The sequence below is a fragment of the Neolamprologus multifasciatus genome, chromosome 16 (assembly GCF_963576455.1).
Source record: "Neolamprologus multifasciatus chromosome 16, fNeoMul1.2, whole genome shotgun sequence".
In the NCBI taxonomy this organism is placed as follows: Eukaryota; Metazoa; Chordata; class Actinopteri; order Cichliformes; family Cichlidae; genus Neolamprologus; species Neolamprologus multifasciatus.
The window spans coordinates 18,846,878-18,864,777 of record NC_140454.1 but is presented as its reverse complement, the minus strand read 5'-3'; positions in this window follow the sequence as shown (position 1 = coordinate 18,864,777).

Sequence of the window (17,900 nt, the reverse complement as noted above, 5' to 3'; positions counted from 1 at the left end):
TATGAGCCGTTGAGACTAATCAATTAATGAAACACTGAAAGCAAAGCCAAAAGTATTATCGTATGAGGTCTCTTTCACGACATACAAATATTATCTCAAAACAGTTACCCTCAAGCTCGATACAATGGCCATTTATCACAGCAGTAGCCATGAATCAAGTCACGCAGTAAAATCGATCATTGATTCACCTTATTCCCTTGTTTTTCCATCTGAGCCACATAATGATCATTAAACTGACCATAGCATGTCCAAAAAATGGATTTATAATACTCTGAGCACAGCTTGAAACATCACAAGAGTGGTATCCTGAGGAAAAGTTGACACAGATACAGAATAGAAAAAATAATATTAATTTGCAGTTTCTTATGGCTATGCAACTTCTTCCTGCAACTTTACATGCGGCACACTTGTGCTGTGGAACTATCTACTATAGGACCAAGACCTCTTGGCCAGAGTCCATCTCTACGCTTTGTGCACGTGATCCCAGCCTAGATGAGCATGCTTTAATGGGGCTGCTTAGCCCCATCATGACCCAATGAATGCCGGCTGTGGAGTGGATGTGCTTGGTGTATGTGTGTGTGTTCCCAGCAGGGAGACAGTGCCTTATGAAGGTCAAGACTGCAGTAGTCTGGGGCTCTCTAAGTGAACCCTGGAGAGGATAACAAGCCACATCTAACACTTTCTCTTTGTGCTCCCACAGCCACTGATTCACCTGAGAATAGTAGAAGCTAAAAGATAACACACAGAAAAGCAAAATTCTCAGGACTCGGGATGCGAAGAAAAACATTTTCAATTACTACGCAGAATTATTGTCTCAACCCAGGAATAAAACGTATCAGTCTTGACCCAAAATGAGAAAAGCTGTGTTTTGCAAAACAATTCCTGTGTAGACTGTATATAAAAATGAAATAAATAACAAATACCATTCGCCTCAAGGGAATTTCAGTTTAACCACAGCGTGTGACAGTATTGCCCTGTGTTATGGCCACCTAATGGACAATGTAGCATTAATTCAGCTTCAGATGAACAGGCAGGACAGCAGAATCAAAAATGAGGAGGGGGGCCCTAGGTGTATGAATTATGCATATTACATTACCATAACACTACAATACACTGTGCGACAAAACAATGCGGTGAAAATTGGGCTTCGACTGAGATATTGAACAATTTCCTACATGGTTCTTGCCTACCTTCGAAGTGGAATTGTATTAAGCTTCCTCAATAACAGCAAAACCCATATGAGATTTGTATGTTCACATCTAGGCCAGTGAACAAAACACTCTGTAAACAAGTCAGGGATAATTGAAAAGAAAGTCTCCTGACTGCTTTCCCTGGGACCTATCATTCAGGTAGATGGGAATTTGGTTAAATGGCAGGAGAGAAATTACTTCTTTCATTGATTTTCCTTTAGACTTCAAAGACAGATAAATGAAATGGAGCAATTTATTTTATCAGGCCCTGAAATGGTATTCAAGAAAAACATGTCAGAAACTATTATTTGCAATCATGTTGCTCTTATTAATCCTGAGGAAAAATGGATAAATGAAAACGCACAAAGGGATTTACTGGGCTACAACACATTTTCAGTCTGTATTAGGCCGTAAACAGTGTTGAGAAACACGTGCAGTCACGCAGAGTAAATGAAGGGGAAAAATTTTAAACAAAGTTCTTACATAAACATCACAGGAGAATTGGTTTCTGAGATCATTGTAAGTGAAAAAATTATTTAAGTGGCATGCCACTGAGATTAAGATTTTTTGTTTGGAAGACATCCCACTACACACCTAACGCTAAGCATTTTAAACCATGTTTAAGTTTTTTATCAATGTCATTTAATTACAGTGTAGTCCTTAAAAACAAACAAACAAAAAAAACTACAAGTCCGATAATATAAGGCTGAGCCTCCATCACTGATTTGTAGATGAACCCTGTAAAGGAGACAGCCTTAAGCTGTACCACACACTTGCAGTGTGCTGTGTAAAACAGTATGTGGTATTGGTAACTGCTTCTGTCCAAGCCTTGTAATCATTACCTGGCATCTTATTGCCTCTGTGGCTTTTAAAGCTCTTGTCTCACGCCCAGAAAACAGGGAGTTATAGCTGATCTTTTATTAAAACTTTAGGAGAGCGTCCCTCTCTGGAGGGGGGTGGAGGAGGAGTGGGACAAATTAGTGTTGACAGTAGACACTTAAAGCAGGAAAATCACGGGCCCACTGGGAGGCAGGAGCCACATGGGGCTCTCCGCCTGTGTAAAGAACACTCCAGATTTCACTTGAGATGCAGTCGCCTTTTAACAGGGCAGAGGGAATGTCAACAGACTCTCTTGAATGAACCAATAAAGCCACTAAAAGGAGAGGATTAACCAGCTGATATCGGGGACAGCGGTTTGTTTTGAATGCCGCTCCTCTGTGGAGCATGGCCTGAAACACACTAGGCAGAACATTTCCTTTGCCAAGCATGCGATTATACTGCCAAAATTGTGTAGTTAATTGTGCTAATACTTGATTGTGGTCATGCCAGATTTAACCACGTAATTTTACTGACATTACCGCTGCTTATTCGGAGCATAAAAATATAACTTTGCATTAATTTGTACGTGACACAAACTGAATTTCTTCTTTTTTCTTGACCTTAATTTTTGATACAAAAAGCACTCATTTCCAGATCAAATCCTTTGCATTATAGACACTCTATTGTTGCTTTTACTGCCCATTCATCAGAAAGCACGGCTTCTGGTAAGTGCGGCTACACAACATGAAACAGTAATTACAAGACATCAGGGGCTTTCAATCTCCTCTTAATTTCCCAACAGCTGTGACGAAAAGCCCTTAGTCCAATTAATGTGTCAAAATATCACCAAACAATGTCATGACCCTCTCACAACCCCCTAAGCATCAAATAAAGAAAAAAAAACACGAGTTAAATTTGATTTGTTCGAACTACAGTGACAGCGTTTTCATTTTTGTAAAACGAGTCAAGGTTGCTGCTGCTTTTGGTGACGTGTAACAGCTGCAGGTCACTAAGGCAGATATGGGAGGGTTTAGACACATTTAATTACAAAATATCTTGGCGAGTAAAATGTTTTAATGTTAGGGCCTGTTCAGGCTAAGAGAACAGTAACAGGTTGGGCCTTTGTGAAATTTGTTTAGACAAAACTTCATTTGCAGTTAAACTGTTTATTTAATTAAAATGTAAAAGCAAAAGTTGTTACCTAATATTGTGTCTTCTTTTTAAGTAAATGTAATTATTTAAATGATTTGTGATATTATTATTATAGATTTTTCAAATTAAATTAATTCACTCTGAATTAATTCACAGTTTCTAAACTACAGAAGTCTGTAATGCACAAGCACTTGTCAACACACAATCTTGTGTCTGTTCTTCTATGCGTTGTGTGGCAATGTTTGAATGCTATCTAATGAAAGAAATGTTGAGGAAATGTTTTTTTACTCTGCAGATGATGTAAAGTATCAAAGTATCAGTACCTGTTAAGGTCTCGAAGGTCACAATGGCTCAACATAAAGTGCCTTTTTTTTGTCAACGTAAAATCTACAATTCGAGTTATGGAAAAATGTGGGCTAAATTACGATTAGTATTTCTGAGCATTGATACTGGAGACTTTCTTCCTAATGTCAAGCCAGGCACAGTAAGATGAATTTAGGCATTTGCAATGTGCAACTGATTTATTATGGAGAAGGTGAGGGTAAAACATTGAGGGATTTCCCTTTAATCAGATCTCTTAGGAGTCTATGTAGTAGACCAATACCCCAATGAGTTTGCTTTTAAAAAGCTCCGAATAGATTGGTTGCATGCTGCCACAGTCTTAGCCTCAATCAGAGGGAGTTGAGGAGGATTTTGTTAAATCTAAGAGCCTTTTACATCTCTGGAAAGTTCATTTCTCTTCATCTATTAACTCTGAATAAAAACCTACCATCATTTATGCATTTGTCCATTTAGGAATCCTCAAGCTCGTGAGCTGCAGATCTGAGGCCAAATTTTGAGCTTACGGATGACCAATCAAAGACCAATGCCTCAGAGCTGAACCACAAATGGATCCTTCACAGCATTGTAAATCAGGACCTCAAAGAGTATTATTTAGCCTCAAGCAAAGAGTGGTGGTTTATCAGATGGTGCCTGAGTCTAGGATAAAAACCTCCCCATAAATCTGGGTACCTTTTATGTGCTCATGGAGACTGGCTGGCTCATTCTGAGTTTAAGGCTTTCAAGAATGCAGAGGTAAGCATGGCATTCATGTCAAAGAGTAAACATTGTATTACGAGGTCCTGAGGGCAAGTTTACGAGATGTTCAAACATAATCTAATCGTCTTAATGTATTTTTAATGACACCTGTATCCCAGTGTAGCTTTGCTGTGACAAACAAAAAAGAAACCACAAATCAGTGACAAATCCTAACACTTAAAGGGTGAATTCAAGGTGAATCTTCAGTCTGGCTAAAACCTTTGCATTCATGATTTAGTGTATGGAGTCAATATACAGGTTCAATAAGCACTGTCAGTAGGTGCTACACTATATCCAACTCTGTGCTAGATGTAAGTTATCACGATCGCGGCGCCCCGGAAGGTAATTTTCAGAACATTTTATTTCGTTATCTGATTTATTGAAGCTCAGACATGGCATTGCCAAGCCCCGGATGATAAATCAAATGTGCAGCGGCTGCCTCTGATAACTCAATAAGCACCTGGACTCCTCCTAACATGTCACACCTGCACTTCTACATATACCAGTTTCATTCTCGAGCCTCACTGGGGGGGCTTAATACACCTGCCTAGTGCATTTCAGCAGTCTAGCAGCTGGGAGAGAAACATCATGCATGCTTAATTAGGAGGATCGAGGAACCATGGGAGGAGGCAATTTTTTTATGCATCTTATATATACTCTTAACAATTTGAAATGCAATGGGGAGCATTTTGCTGGAATGACACTCACCCTCCCTTGTTGAGAAAAGAGGCACTGCAAATCAATAGAAAGTTGTTTTCATGGATCGTCTTTATCCTGGGATGAATGATTTCTATCTTGATTGGAGTGGTATCATCCAAGATGACAATGCTCCTATACACAGGACATAGGGGGTTACCAAATGATTTAAGAACAATGAGAATAAAATTTTAGGGCTGTTATGATCTCTGTCCAACTGATCACCTATAGAGGACCAGCGTGTTAGGCATTGCACCTCACCACATAAGGGAATAACAGTTGGACTAATCATGTTTCTTCCCACAAGCAGAGCTCAAACGACTTGTAGCATCAATGCTATGGCACAGTGAAAGTGCTCTGGTAACACGTTTGCCTACAAACTTAAAACGATATGTTTTTTCCTTATTTTTTATGTCCGTTTGTATGTAGTATTCCTCTCTCAATCGCCACCTTTTCCACTATTATTTTAAACAACCATGAAGGATTTAAAGCATATTCATATTTTGTGTATTCAATTTTATTCACACTGCAGAGTATTAGAAAGACTTAATTTAATGAGCACATTTGAGCATATTTAAAAAGAGAATACCAAGGGGAGACTTTGTTGATCGATACTATTGCATTTTTTGCATTTTCTGGCCAATCAATTTGGTGCCTGCTTAGGAGCCATTACCAAGAGTAATGAATAGGGGGTATTTATTAAATTTCATGGAGACTTTTCCAATGTCATATATGGGAAAAAGCCTGTTCAATGGATAGATTGTACACTCTTTGAGTGTCAACAAGCCAAAATTGACTTTCAAATCCTCCAGCTGAATAATAGGAACTATAAGAATTGTTTTTATTTCCTATAGTTTATATAGTGCTGTTTTTGAAGCACTTATTCCAATAAAATTTAAGAATTCACAGCCATATTTGTGCTGATCTGCACAGAGTTGATAAGTAAGAAAAGGTGGAAATAGAGGAGATTCAGTATACAAAGGTTGTTTGTCTGTAGGCAGATACCTGTGTTCTGAATTCAAAGATACGAACATATCCTTGAGCTGAGATTTTATGCCCTGTGGAATATCACTTGCTGTAGTTGTGTCTGTGGCAACATGCATGGAGGTAGTAATATCTAAGAAGCCATTTCAGACAGGTGAAATTTCCAAATGAATTTTTAGTGTTTTACAAGGACAATCTTCTGCTTTAAGAGTACTGCTGTTGCAGAATGACTCTTATCAACACTTCACAAGCTATGTGTTTATCGCAGACTTACAATCATACACCCAAATCTGATGTGGGCTCCAGCATTGCTACAAATGCTACAAACCTTATAAGGGTCTGAGGAGGGAAGACGCAGTATGATAACTCAGAATGTCCTGCTGTAATTATGGTATTCATGAAAAGATGAAAGTGAGTGCAGACTAAATCTCTAGCTGCGGGCAAAATCAACAGCTTGGCATTACTCCGTGACCCCTGCCTGTCTTGAGGATACAGCAAACATACCAAAACTTTGCAGCTTTTTTTCATCAGTCAAGAGTGAGGGAATGAAGTGCATCGATTGCTTGTGATTATTAACTAGACTGAGATAAGCCCTCTCCTTATTATGCAGATTACTGAGGCTCCCCGCTCCAGCATATTGTACAGATGCAAGGGAGCAGCTGCTCTTACAGATGGTGGGTACACGGATCTATCATTATGCCTCCATTGTCTCCACTTCAATTGTTTGGGGGACAACAGAACTGCATCAAAGAGGAATCCGACTGCAATGAATTAAGAAAGAGAAACGAAAAGCATCAAGTAAATTTATACACCCGAGGCCGTGGAATGGAGAGGAGCGTAAAGCTGAAGCTATTTCATATATACAACCATGGAGTCACCCAGTCATGTATACTGTACCCAAATCTGTTGGATGCAGCACTGTGCACCAAACATATGTTGTTTTTAGCAACAAACAGACATTCATTTAGGAGTCAGATATTAATTCAAATATGAAAAAAAACTACAGCTAAGCAAATAAAAAAATCATTGAACTTAAATGTTCAGAAATTTAAACAAAAAATATGTAAACCTCCTCTTTGGAGTAATTTTAAGTAACTACTCAAATAAAAAAAGAAACTCAGATTATGCACTTTCATTTAGCACACAAGCAATAACTGATCACAGTTATTTTTAGATCTATGAACTCACCCCACAAAGGCCACCGCAGTGAAGGGAGAATATGCAGACAACATCAGTTTTGCCCTTAAGGGGAACCTCTGGTTGTCCATTTGACTCTCCACACCTCCTGCTGTGTGCTGCTCAGATCAGGACACTGGTACCTCCTCTGATCAAACATGACATTACACTGGAGGGAATTACATGCTCAGATTATACAGGAGAAGGTCACACCGAGTTGTAGATGATGACAGCAGTCACACTATTTCGCAGTTAGCGACGGGTAATATTACTTTAAACATTAATGCAGTGACATTAACCCTGGCACAAAACAGGGTTCCAAATCTTGTCAAGGAGGCTGGTAATTTAAGGTTGGATAAAAATGTCCCTGACATATAAAGAATTTACACCCTTAAGCGTAAGTAATTACAACCTTTTCCCTTACACATCCAGCAACCACAATGGGTGACAAAGATAAAGCGTAGGATAATGCAGGCTCATAGTGAATGTCCAACACAACAGGAGCATATGAATGAAAAGCTATTTCAAACTAAGAAGTAGAATAGGTATACTAAAATCAATAGATTGAACTAATCATGGTGCTTTTGATTTTTGAATATGGATTGGTTGAAGAAGAAGGTAACTGAATAACTGACATATTAAAGTGATAAATGTTGTACTGAATAGTCCACTCTTTCAACTAGAGTATAACATAAATAATTTTCTGCCAGTACATTATCCATTTTTTAAACTGAAGTTTATGGGAATTTCTACAAAACTTTAAAGTTGTTTGCATAACAAATGCATAAAAATATAAGTAAAAATACATAAATAACACAGAAAGTGATTTCATTGTAAAGCAGTACGTTGAAACTGATTTTAACAGATTGCTATTTATTTTCACTGTAGCAGACTTACAAGAGAAAACAATAAAATCCATACGATTACTGTATTTCTTCTTTGCTGGTTGTCATTTAATTCCAATATTAAGCTTCAATCTTTGATCTTTATTGGTTTTGATTCCATAATTCTCATAACAGCTGCTATTGAATACAAAGACAGGCTTAAACTATAAGCACAAAATTCCTGCTAACATCCATATATTACAGTAATATGCAGTTTAATTCCCATAAGATAGAGATAACGTACTCCTCCTTATGGGAATTAATTATTTGCTTCAGATAGAAAATCAATTCCTTAGCAGAATATATTAAATTTTCAATATCCCAGAGAAGCTGCTCTCAGTATCATTTAATAAATTCCACCTTAGCAACTTACTGCCTGTTTATTCAATATTAAAGCAGAATTCATCCTTCTAACAGTAAAATTCATGCAAATATAATATGTGTGTGAGTAAAAACACAGTGTATAGGAAAATATGCAGATATATCCCAGGAAGTCAAAAAGCTAACATTAATTCCTTAACTTGAATCTGCTATATTCCAATAAATAACAGTTTTCCTTTCTTGGGTCATGTGTCATGGGTGGATTGAGCTCCTGTCAGAGCACAAAGCTCCCCGCACAAGTCCACGCTGCCTCGTCTGTTGTTAGGACCTGGTCCACATGGGGCCAAATTTGATTGGAAAGCCCAGAGGGAGGAGTTCCACCAGTCACAGGGGCATTGTTAGCGCCTCCAAAATGGCCAGAGAAGAATGACTGATTATGCAACCACAGCCAGGGTTACTAATAGGAATTCTATTTGAATTTCTAACATAACAGATGTTTGCTGGGCACCTCCATGGAGTGTGCATACACAGTTATGCTAATTCACCAGTGTTTCCCTTCAAGTTAGCTCAGAGTCATTAGAGCACACAGCTAGCTTGGATCCTTCTGTCAAAATAATAATTGGCCATTATTGATATTAATTAACATTTTTGCTCTCTATGTCCTTTTTGACCCACTATCTGTTAGTAAATCCAGTTACCGAGCCCTATTAGGGCAACAAAATCCACGGGACTCTATAGTCGGTGTGAGTTATTTATCAGAAACAGAACATAAAGCCAATTAGGAATGGGTGCAGACAGTTGTCTTCATTCTCCACTGACTACTTCTTGATCTCCATTATAAACTGCTAATAGAGCAGATACTGGTTAACAAAAGGGGGGAGAAGGGTAGGTTACCATTTCTCACTCCCACCCCGATGACAGGTGAATAGCACCAATTACAGTATTTTTGCTTGATGAGGCTACACCATCAGCTGTTTTCTTTCCTTTTTTTTTTTCCTGTAGTTGAGGGGCACATGGTGCACCTTTCTCTGTTCTGCTGGTCAGCAGGGTTAATTGGCCCAAAACTTGAATATTACTGCAGGCCATTAAAGTGTTGATGGTTTGTCCTCCAAAAGTCATAGCTTTTGGTCTCTGTGCTATTATGACACAACGAGCAGGAGAAACGCTTTATAGGCTCAGATCAAGAAATCCTAATAGGTGTATATTGACTGGTTTATTTTCCACAAAGGGGTTGGTGGCTGCAAGAAAATATATCAAAAAGGCTATCAACAATGGTTGGGTCTTTTGTGTGGAATCAATAGTGAGCCATAGACGAGCTGAGTTTTCACAGTTCTCTCTCGTCATTTAAAAAGACTGTAGACTACATGATGGAAGGACTCACACGACTTTTTTTAACATAGTATTCACACTAGACAGCAGGTTATTGTTACTCTAACGTGATGCTTGGGAACTATTTGTTTAGTATTGTACAACAAAAGGACTTAGTAGCATGAACGATCATGAGTTGGTGTTGATGCAGGTAGTGTAACATAACCTATGTGAATTAAAACTAATGTTCATGCTCCCTGAATCCAGATGCTGCCATAGTAGCCCAGGTTTATGACAAGAGGTATTGCGGTCCCTTAAATGAGCAGTATTTAATAGCCTGGATTCAAGTGTAAAGGCTTTCTCCCTTGTGCATTACTCCGAGAACCTAATTACAAGTTTCATCATCAATCATGAGCATTATTTATTCAGTGAAATGAATTTCTAATTAATAACTGATGAGCATTATGGCCTCAAAGACTGTAAAGTAATTAATTATAGTTGGCAACAGGGAATATCCCTGTAAAGGACTATCTGGTGCACAGTGACAGCACAGCAGTGCCAACAGGCTAATGTCCACAAAGAAGATGCACTGATTTTTTTTTCTATCCCTTATTGAGATACTTACAGTCATGAATGTTGTCTCAGGCTGTCATACAATTGGTAATCTAATAAAAAAAGTGATATTAAAATTTTGTTGCCTCCCTTCCATCATCCTCATAGATGGTTTTGGCTTCCATTTGCTTTAACTGTTAAGAAAATACAGAAAATATTTGGTCTATGTAGTTTCACAGAGTCAAAAGTAAATGGACAAAATAATAAAGATTAAACACTGATGTAAATCTTTTGCCATCAGTGGCTGCCTGACGTTGGGAACCCATGAAATCTTCTTGTTGGGGTCCTTTGCTAGGCCTTTACATTTTGTGAATTTTTGTGGATCCTTTTTCAGTTTTGTATTCAGTAAAAAAAACAAAAAAAACAAAGTCATGCTCAGATTGGCCATTGAAGAACATCCCCCTTCTTTCCATAAATAACCTCTAGGGTTGCTTTGCTGTGTGTGGTTTTTTAGGGTTTTTTGGGGGGCTAGCCCATCTGTCACAGGGCTAACACAGAGAGACAGAGAACCATTTGCATTCACACCTACTGGCTGTTTAGAGTCACCAATTAACCTGATCACACTAACTGCATGTTTCTGGACCGTGTGGGATGCTGGAGTACCCGGAGAGAACCCACACAGACACGGGGAGAACATGCAAACGCCACACTGAAGGGCCTTGGCCAGATGGTGGATTCAAACCCAAGATTTTCTTGCTGGAGGCTATAGTGCTGTGCTGCTAACATATCCAAATACTGTTTTTTTTTATTTTTTTCTAAAAATAACATTAAAAACCAAAACAAAAAGCAGTTTGGGAGGGCAGGGCTGTTACAAATCATTTCTGCACTTGTGCATCCAACATTTCAAAAGACAATGCACAATTGGGCTATGCATTCAAATATTGACTAAATATTTTGTCAATTTTTTTAATCTCTTATCTTTACCTCTTATTACTTGAAATATTAGTATTCTCTTCTTCTTTCTTTTTTTTTTTACACAATTATTTTTGGGTAAATTTTACCAAGAACTAACTGCATTTTGTGATTACCAGACCAAATCTAAATTGAAATACCAACCAGTCTATGAATTGTACAAATTTAAAAACATCCATAACAGTAAGAATGACAGAGCAGATAGAGATAATATACAGAATACTGTTTCTATTGTATGTATTTACTATTAATATTAGCTCATAACAATCAAAATGAATATTCCCCCTTTGTCATAAACTGATAGCTAACCAGCTGTTATTTGCTCAAAAGTAGATCTTTCATAGGTTTAATCTGTTCCAGACTTACAAAATGCAAAAGGTTTAGAAGTTTTTATGACTGTTTTAAAGAAAGGTCACAGTTGAGGAGATAACATTCACAAGAAAAAGAAGACACAACCACTTTTGAAAAGAGAAACATGATTACATAAAAGCATGTTTGTGGAATACTGTGGGTCGTGAGAAAAGATTCAGCACTGATTCCATTAGCTTGACCTCCTTCAAGAGGGTTTTACAAAGTGGATCACCTAGTGCCAAATGACCACACTCACTTCAGACAGAAATATATAAATAATTGCAGTACACGGTTTAACTTGTTCAAGCAAATACAAGTCTCTCTTTTGAGGTGAATTATGTGCATATAATAAACCCTGTGTACTGGTAGTTATTACATATTAATGACTCTTCTGTTGATACCATTAATGACTATTATTAGATTTCTCACTGCCACAAACATAACACTGGACATTTTTTTTCCATCACTGCAATTTTGCCTAATTTATACAGAGAATTACATCTTCACATCACTGTAATCATGTTGTCCTGAACTAATCCTTTTCAAGGCTCATTTCAGCTGTAGTATATTTGGAATAACCACAGGTCAAACATAAGATTGGTTAAATGAAAGATGATTGTGCATCTTCCTCCAGACATTACAATGAAATAGAGACATTATGAAAAAGGCACAGACTGTCAAAATGATGATAAAGAACCATGAGAGGCTGCAATTCTGTCATTTAGAAAATGGAAATCACCGATGCAGCTCTTTAATTTATCTGTTGTTTCAATTCAGCACAAATTTTTTGCACATTTGTAGCAGTTTTTTTTACATATATTTATCTCACACAACTCCACCTGCAAAAAACAGAGATGGATTAAGTCATGCATGGCTGTTTAAGCTATTCAGAGTAAACGTAATGAATGTTCATGGCTATAATGCTGAACTGCAGCACCTTTAATATGCAGCACTGCATCCTTGCAGGTTAAAAGATGCTACAAGATGATGTTCATGCCTGCACATAGAACTACAAAACATGACATCAAAATATAAACACAACAATCGATGCCACTTAAATAGACTTTAGCAATGGAGACATTTAGAAATTTGACACCATCACATGAATTCAATAATACTCTCTAACCATAATTTTCATAGTTTTAAAGGCAGATAAGATCTTCCTTGTGTATGATAACAGTGCACACATTTGTAATTTAGATATTTTTTACACAGGTCATTATGTAGTAACTAAACATCATGCTATAGTTAGTCTGGTCATACATTTGTACTTAATTTTCAAATAATTTTAGCAGAGCACAAATTATGATATCAATAAAATATTAAACACTTTCTCTTAGTGCATTACACATAGGGCCTCTGTACAAGCAGAGAACATTAAAAAGTAGGTGGAGTTTTTGTAAGACGTGTACATAATTACTTACACAGGGGTGAGAATTGGATCAAACACCACCCTACTATAAAACAGGCCTAAGACTTCTGTAAGCATACTGCTAATGTGTCAACCGTGCAGTCAATGACATTTAAACTAAATTTAACGTGTCACAATGTCCTTTTATAGGGTGTTAATTGTTTTTCAACATACGACAACAGAGCAGACTGGAAGATATAATTAAGGCACAAAGTTTTCATGCAGATGTTTGTTTAAAAATGTGGGTGCTTTGCTCAAACATAATCTCATAAGATGATAAAACAGGAACACATCTGCTGCTGTTCAAGCGGATGTTCCAATCATTCTATTAAATCTAACTTTGGAGTATTGGATCCTTTTTGCCTTTTAACTTTGACTTCAATTTTAAGTCATTGGGCATTGTTTCTATTTAAAAACAATAGATGAAAGTGAATGAATTATCTTGCTTTCATATTTTCAGTTTAGCTTGTTTCAAACTGTCACCCAAGGGACAAAGTATCTGAACTGAATTAAACTGGGAACCAAGTGAAACACATATAAATGAGTGCACAAGTAAAACAGTAAAAACAGAAAATGTCTACTTTATTTCACCCCTATTTTTTTGTTTTCATGGTCAATTAAAAAGCAGAGATAAAACTAACAGAAAAATGTATTTAGCAAGCTTGATTATATTTAATCTGCTGTGCACACTGGTGCTGTGCAGATTGATAAAATGATCAAATAAAATAAAAAACAAATACCATGCAACATTTTAGCAATCATCTGATATTGAGGAGACATAATGAAGAAGCTGTACTCTACAAATACAGAACTTTATGCCAAATGTTTAGGCTACTGAACCCATTATACAGTTAATCTACATTAAAAACTGCTAAATATGGATAGCTTCTATCCATAGCTCCTTTATTAGACCTTAGTGCAGCGTTCGATACTGTTGACCATGATATCCTATTAGAGTGATTAGAACATGCTGTAGGTATTACAGGTACTGCACTGCAGTGGTTTGTATCATATCTATCTAATAGACTCCAATTTGTACATGTAAATGGAGAGTACTCTTCACACACTGAGGTTAATTATGGAGTTCCACAGGGTTCAGTGCTAGGACCAATTCTGTTTACATTATACATGCTTCCCTTAGGCAGTATCATTAGAAGACATAGCATACATTTTCACTGCTATGCAAATGACACCCAGCTCTATCTATCCATGAAGCCAGATAACACACACCAATTAGTTAAACTGCAGGAATGTCTTAAAGACATAAAGACCTGGATGGCCACTAACTTTCTGCTTCTTAATTCAGATAAAACTGAGGTTATTGTACTCGACCCTGAAAATCTTAGAAATATGGTATCTAACCAGATTCTTACTCTGGATGGCATTACCTTGGCCTCCAGTAACGCTGTGAGGAACTTTGGAGTCATTTTTGACCAGGATATGTCCTTCAACAATCATATGACCCCCAATCATATGAATTGAATTATTAGCACACTTTTTTAGTACCAGATTGGACCCTCTTTTACCTTCACTGTGTTAATTCTTCGTGGCAAAGATTCAGCAAGGTGCTGGAAACACTGTACACTGTGGTGATAAAAGGATGGACGCAGTCAGCAACAAAAAGTATGCTTTGAATTTTAAATAATGTTCAGTTGATGATCAAGGCACAATGGATCAATTATTACCAAATTCTGACCCTATAATCCAAATGTTGCAAAATAATGATTAAAATCAAATAAAGTTCAGCTGTTCTAGTAGGACTTTCTGGAGGTTTATTTAGTTGAATCTCATAGCAAAAGCCATGATCTGCAAAGAGCTTAGAAACCATTGAAAGGATATCATTGTTGAAAGTCAACAGTCAGATGAAGGGCACAAAAGACTATCTAAGTCATCAAAATGTACCAGGAAGTCCAATGAAGATAATCAACAACAATAATAATAATTTTTAAAAATCATATTATTAAAAATTTTGCAAAAATGTGGTTATTTAAGGTACGTTTGGCACCAACACAGCTCTGCACAAAACCAAAAGAAGACCATACCTATGGAGAAGCATGCTGATGGCAACTTTGGGGTTGTTTTTCTTAAGCTTTAGTCAAGGTGGAGGGGATTATGAACAGCTCCAAATACCAGTCAACTCTGAGACAAAAAGACATCTGATAGAAAGCTGAACACTATAAATAAATTGAAGATAAATTTGTCTTTTCAGAACAACAATGATGACAAAAAATGGCTTCAGTAGAAGAAGATTAAAGTTTTGGAAGGGCCCAGTCAGAGCCCAGACTTTTCAAAAAATGTGAATGGTGCCCCAAAGAGGGCTGTACATACAAAATCCTCACAATCTGACAAATTTGGAGTGATTTTACACAAAATAGTGGGGAAATATTGCCAGGCAAAGGTGTGTAATGGAGATAAACTCCTACCCAATGAGACTAAATGCTGAATTACATTTTTTTAATTCATTTTTCTGCCCTAAAGATATCTCATTTTTTAGTATTTCCAATTGTTATAGATCACATTAAAGATGGTAAGCTATAAAATTATAGTAATACCTCTAGCAATAACTTTTAATTACTTAAAATGCCTAATTTTATATTTGTCCAAGACTTAAGCACTGACTTTAGAAGCAGAGTTTTTACCATAGTTGCTATAAAGTGTACAAAATCCCCCACAGAGAGTACAACATACAAGGCTTATTTTAAAAGCACTAACCTTTCAGTCTTTGAAGAGCTGCTCCAAAGGTTAGCTCATTTCGCTCCTTATGCTATTGTTAGCAAAGTAGTGATAGGAATTTTAAAACAGAGCTAAATTTTTTCCCGACTAGAAAACGTTTTCAAATGCTGTCTTTCAGCATTCTGTAATGTTGATATAACATAAATCCCTCACAGCTAAAAACTTGTTACTAATGCTAACACTATTGACTTTCACCTCGAAAGTCGTGCTCTGATTGGGTGTACGGGCCACCGAGCTGAAATCCAGTTTTCCTATTGGCTGAGACTAAGCGTTTTTGTCTCCTAAGTGCTGTAGACAAATGGATAATTATACAAATAAAGCTAAACTGAATGTTGAGCTTGCTCTACATTGATCATGCAGCCATTTAAGTTTGCGTTGAGTATTGCATTGAGTATTGTTGCCAATATATAGGTCTACATTTCTTCCACATTGTTCTTAAAAAACAGAACCTTTATATTTTTTGTAGCATAAGCTTAGTACTATGAAAGACAAATTGGGATACCAAGTACCTTCTTCAGTGAACAGTGAGTTGTCTGTCATGTGTGAGATAACTGCATTAAAGGTTATTTTTTTCCTATTGGATTACACATGATTGGTAATTCAATTAAGTAATTGTTTAAGAATCTAAAAGTTCAGGCGGGTCAGTTCATTATAGGGCACATTATTTCACTCTCACAGCACTGCCAGCTCAACACTGGAAACAGATACACTATGTTATCCTTCAGTATGAGTGAGACATAACAGAGACAGGACTGCACATCCTATAACTGTCCTTCTCTGTGGGTCCACAAGACACCCACTCACACAAACACACACACACATGCACTGAAAGCCGTCTTTCCATCTGGTAAAGTGGGCTTTTGTGATTGATTTGTGGATTTGCTCCCTCTTTTTTTCTCTCCATTTAAGTGAAATAATGTATGGAAGCAATCTGGCGACAGACATTTTGGAAAATCTATTTGAAATCATTTCAGTTGAAGCCAAGGCAGTTTGTCTTCTTAGGGGATAGGAGCAAAGTATAATTGTCTGCAGTCTAGTAAAACACAGTATAACTGCCATCACACTTGACTGAGCTTATAGCCAGCTAGTCCCATGGCCTCTAGAAGATAGAGCAGTTAATGTTCCCTTTTATTTTAGAGGATATGTCACTTGTATCGCAGATTTATACCATGATACAGCAATTTTGTCCAAACAGATGGATAATGGTGTCACCAGCAAAAAGCCCTGTTTTTATTGAGTTTAGAGCATATTGTTTAGATAGGGGACTGTGTTGAACGGCTCTGCCAGCCCTTTCTCTCTTTATCTCTCTAATCTTGCCAGTATTAGATTTGATCATTTTTGTTTGAAGGAGGAAAATGTGGCTGTAATGGCTTCCTAATAGCAAACACAGGGGAAACAAATCCAGGGACCCTGTTCTGTAGTGCTTCCATAAGCACCACTGATTTATAGAGGTCTTTATGACAGAAAGGAAAATGATCTGCTGCAGGTATAAATCAGGTGAGGAGTAGGAAATTGAACTTAGATATCATCTTGTCAGATGCTTAATGCTCTTCCTCCTGTCACATTCGATAGGACCAATTTGGAGAATCCTGCAGAGGTAAAAAGAAGACAATTAACAATGACAGTGTGGTAATAGATGAAGCTATAAAATGAACCTGCTGCCTGCAGGATGCTTTGTATGATTTCCACATGAGATAGTGAAGGGCTATGTTGTCGTAGCCCTCCATTTTTTCTCCTCTCTCTTCTCTTTTTGTTGTCTTTCCATCAAAATATGTTCTAAATGCATTACATACTAAACTATGTAATTTTTTGTGTGATTTGATTGTGCTCTATAGTTGCTGAAATGTTACCCAGCACACGACAGGATTTGTAAATTCAGGTTAACCTTGTTTTTATGTTATTGATTCCTGTGGCATGTTGGATCCTTACACTGCGTTAAATGAATCAATATATATACACATTTATACATACGTGTGTCCTCATGCACAAAATCATGCATGCATGGGAACATTAAAACCACTAAGTCTAAAATCAAAATAATGTACAGCACTATAATACAGCAGATTCTGATACTATCCACTTCACTTGCATGCACTCTTTCCAAAAGTTTACTTCTATATTATTCTTCCAGTATAGCCTATATGTAGGAAAGTGGATTGTTTGCTGTAATAACTGTCAAACTGCATCAGTGCTCGAACAGATGCCATCGTTCAAGTGGTATAATGAGTTCAAGATAGGACAGAGAATGACAATGCTCTCTGATCCCTGAATGTC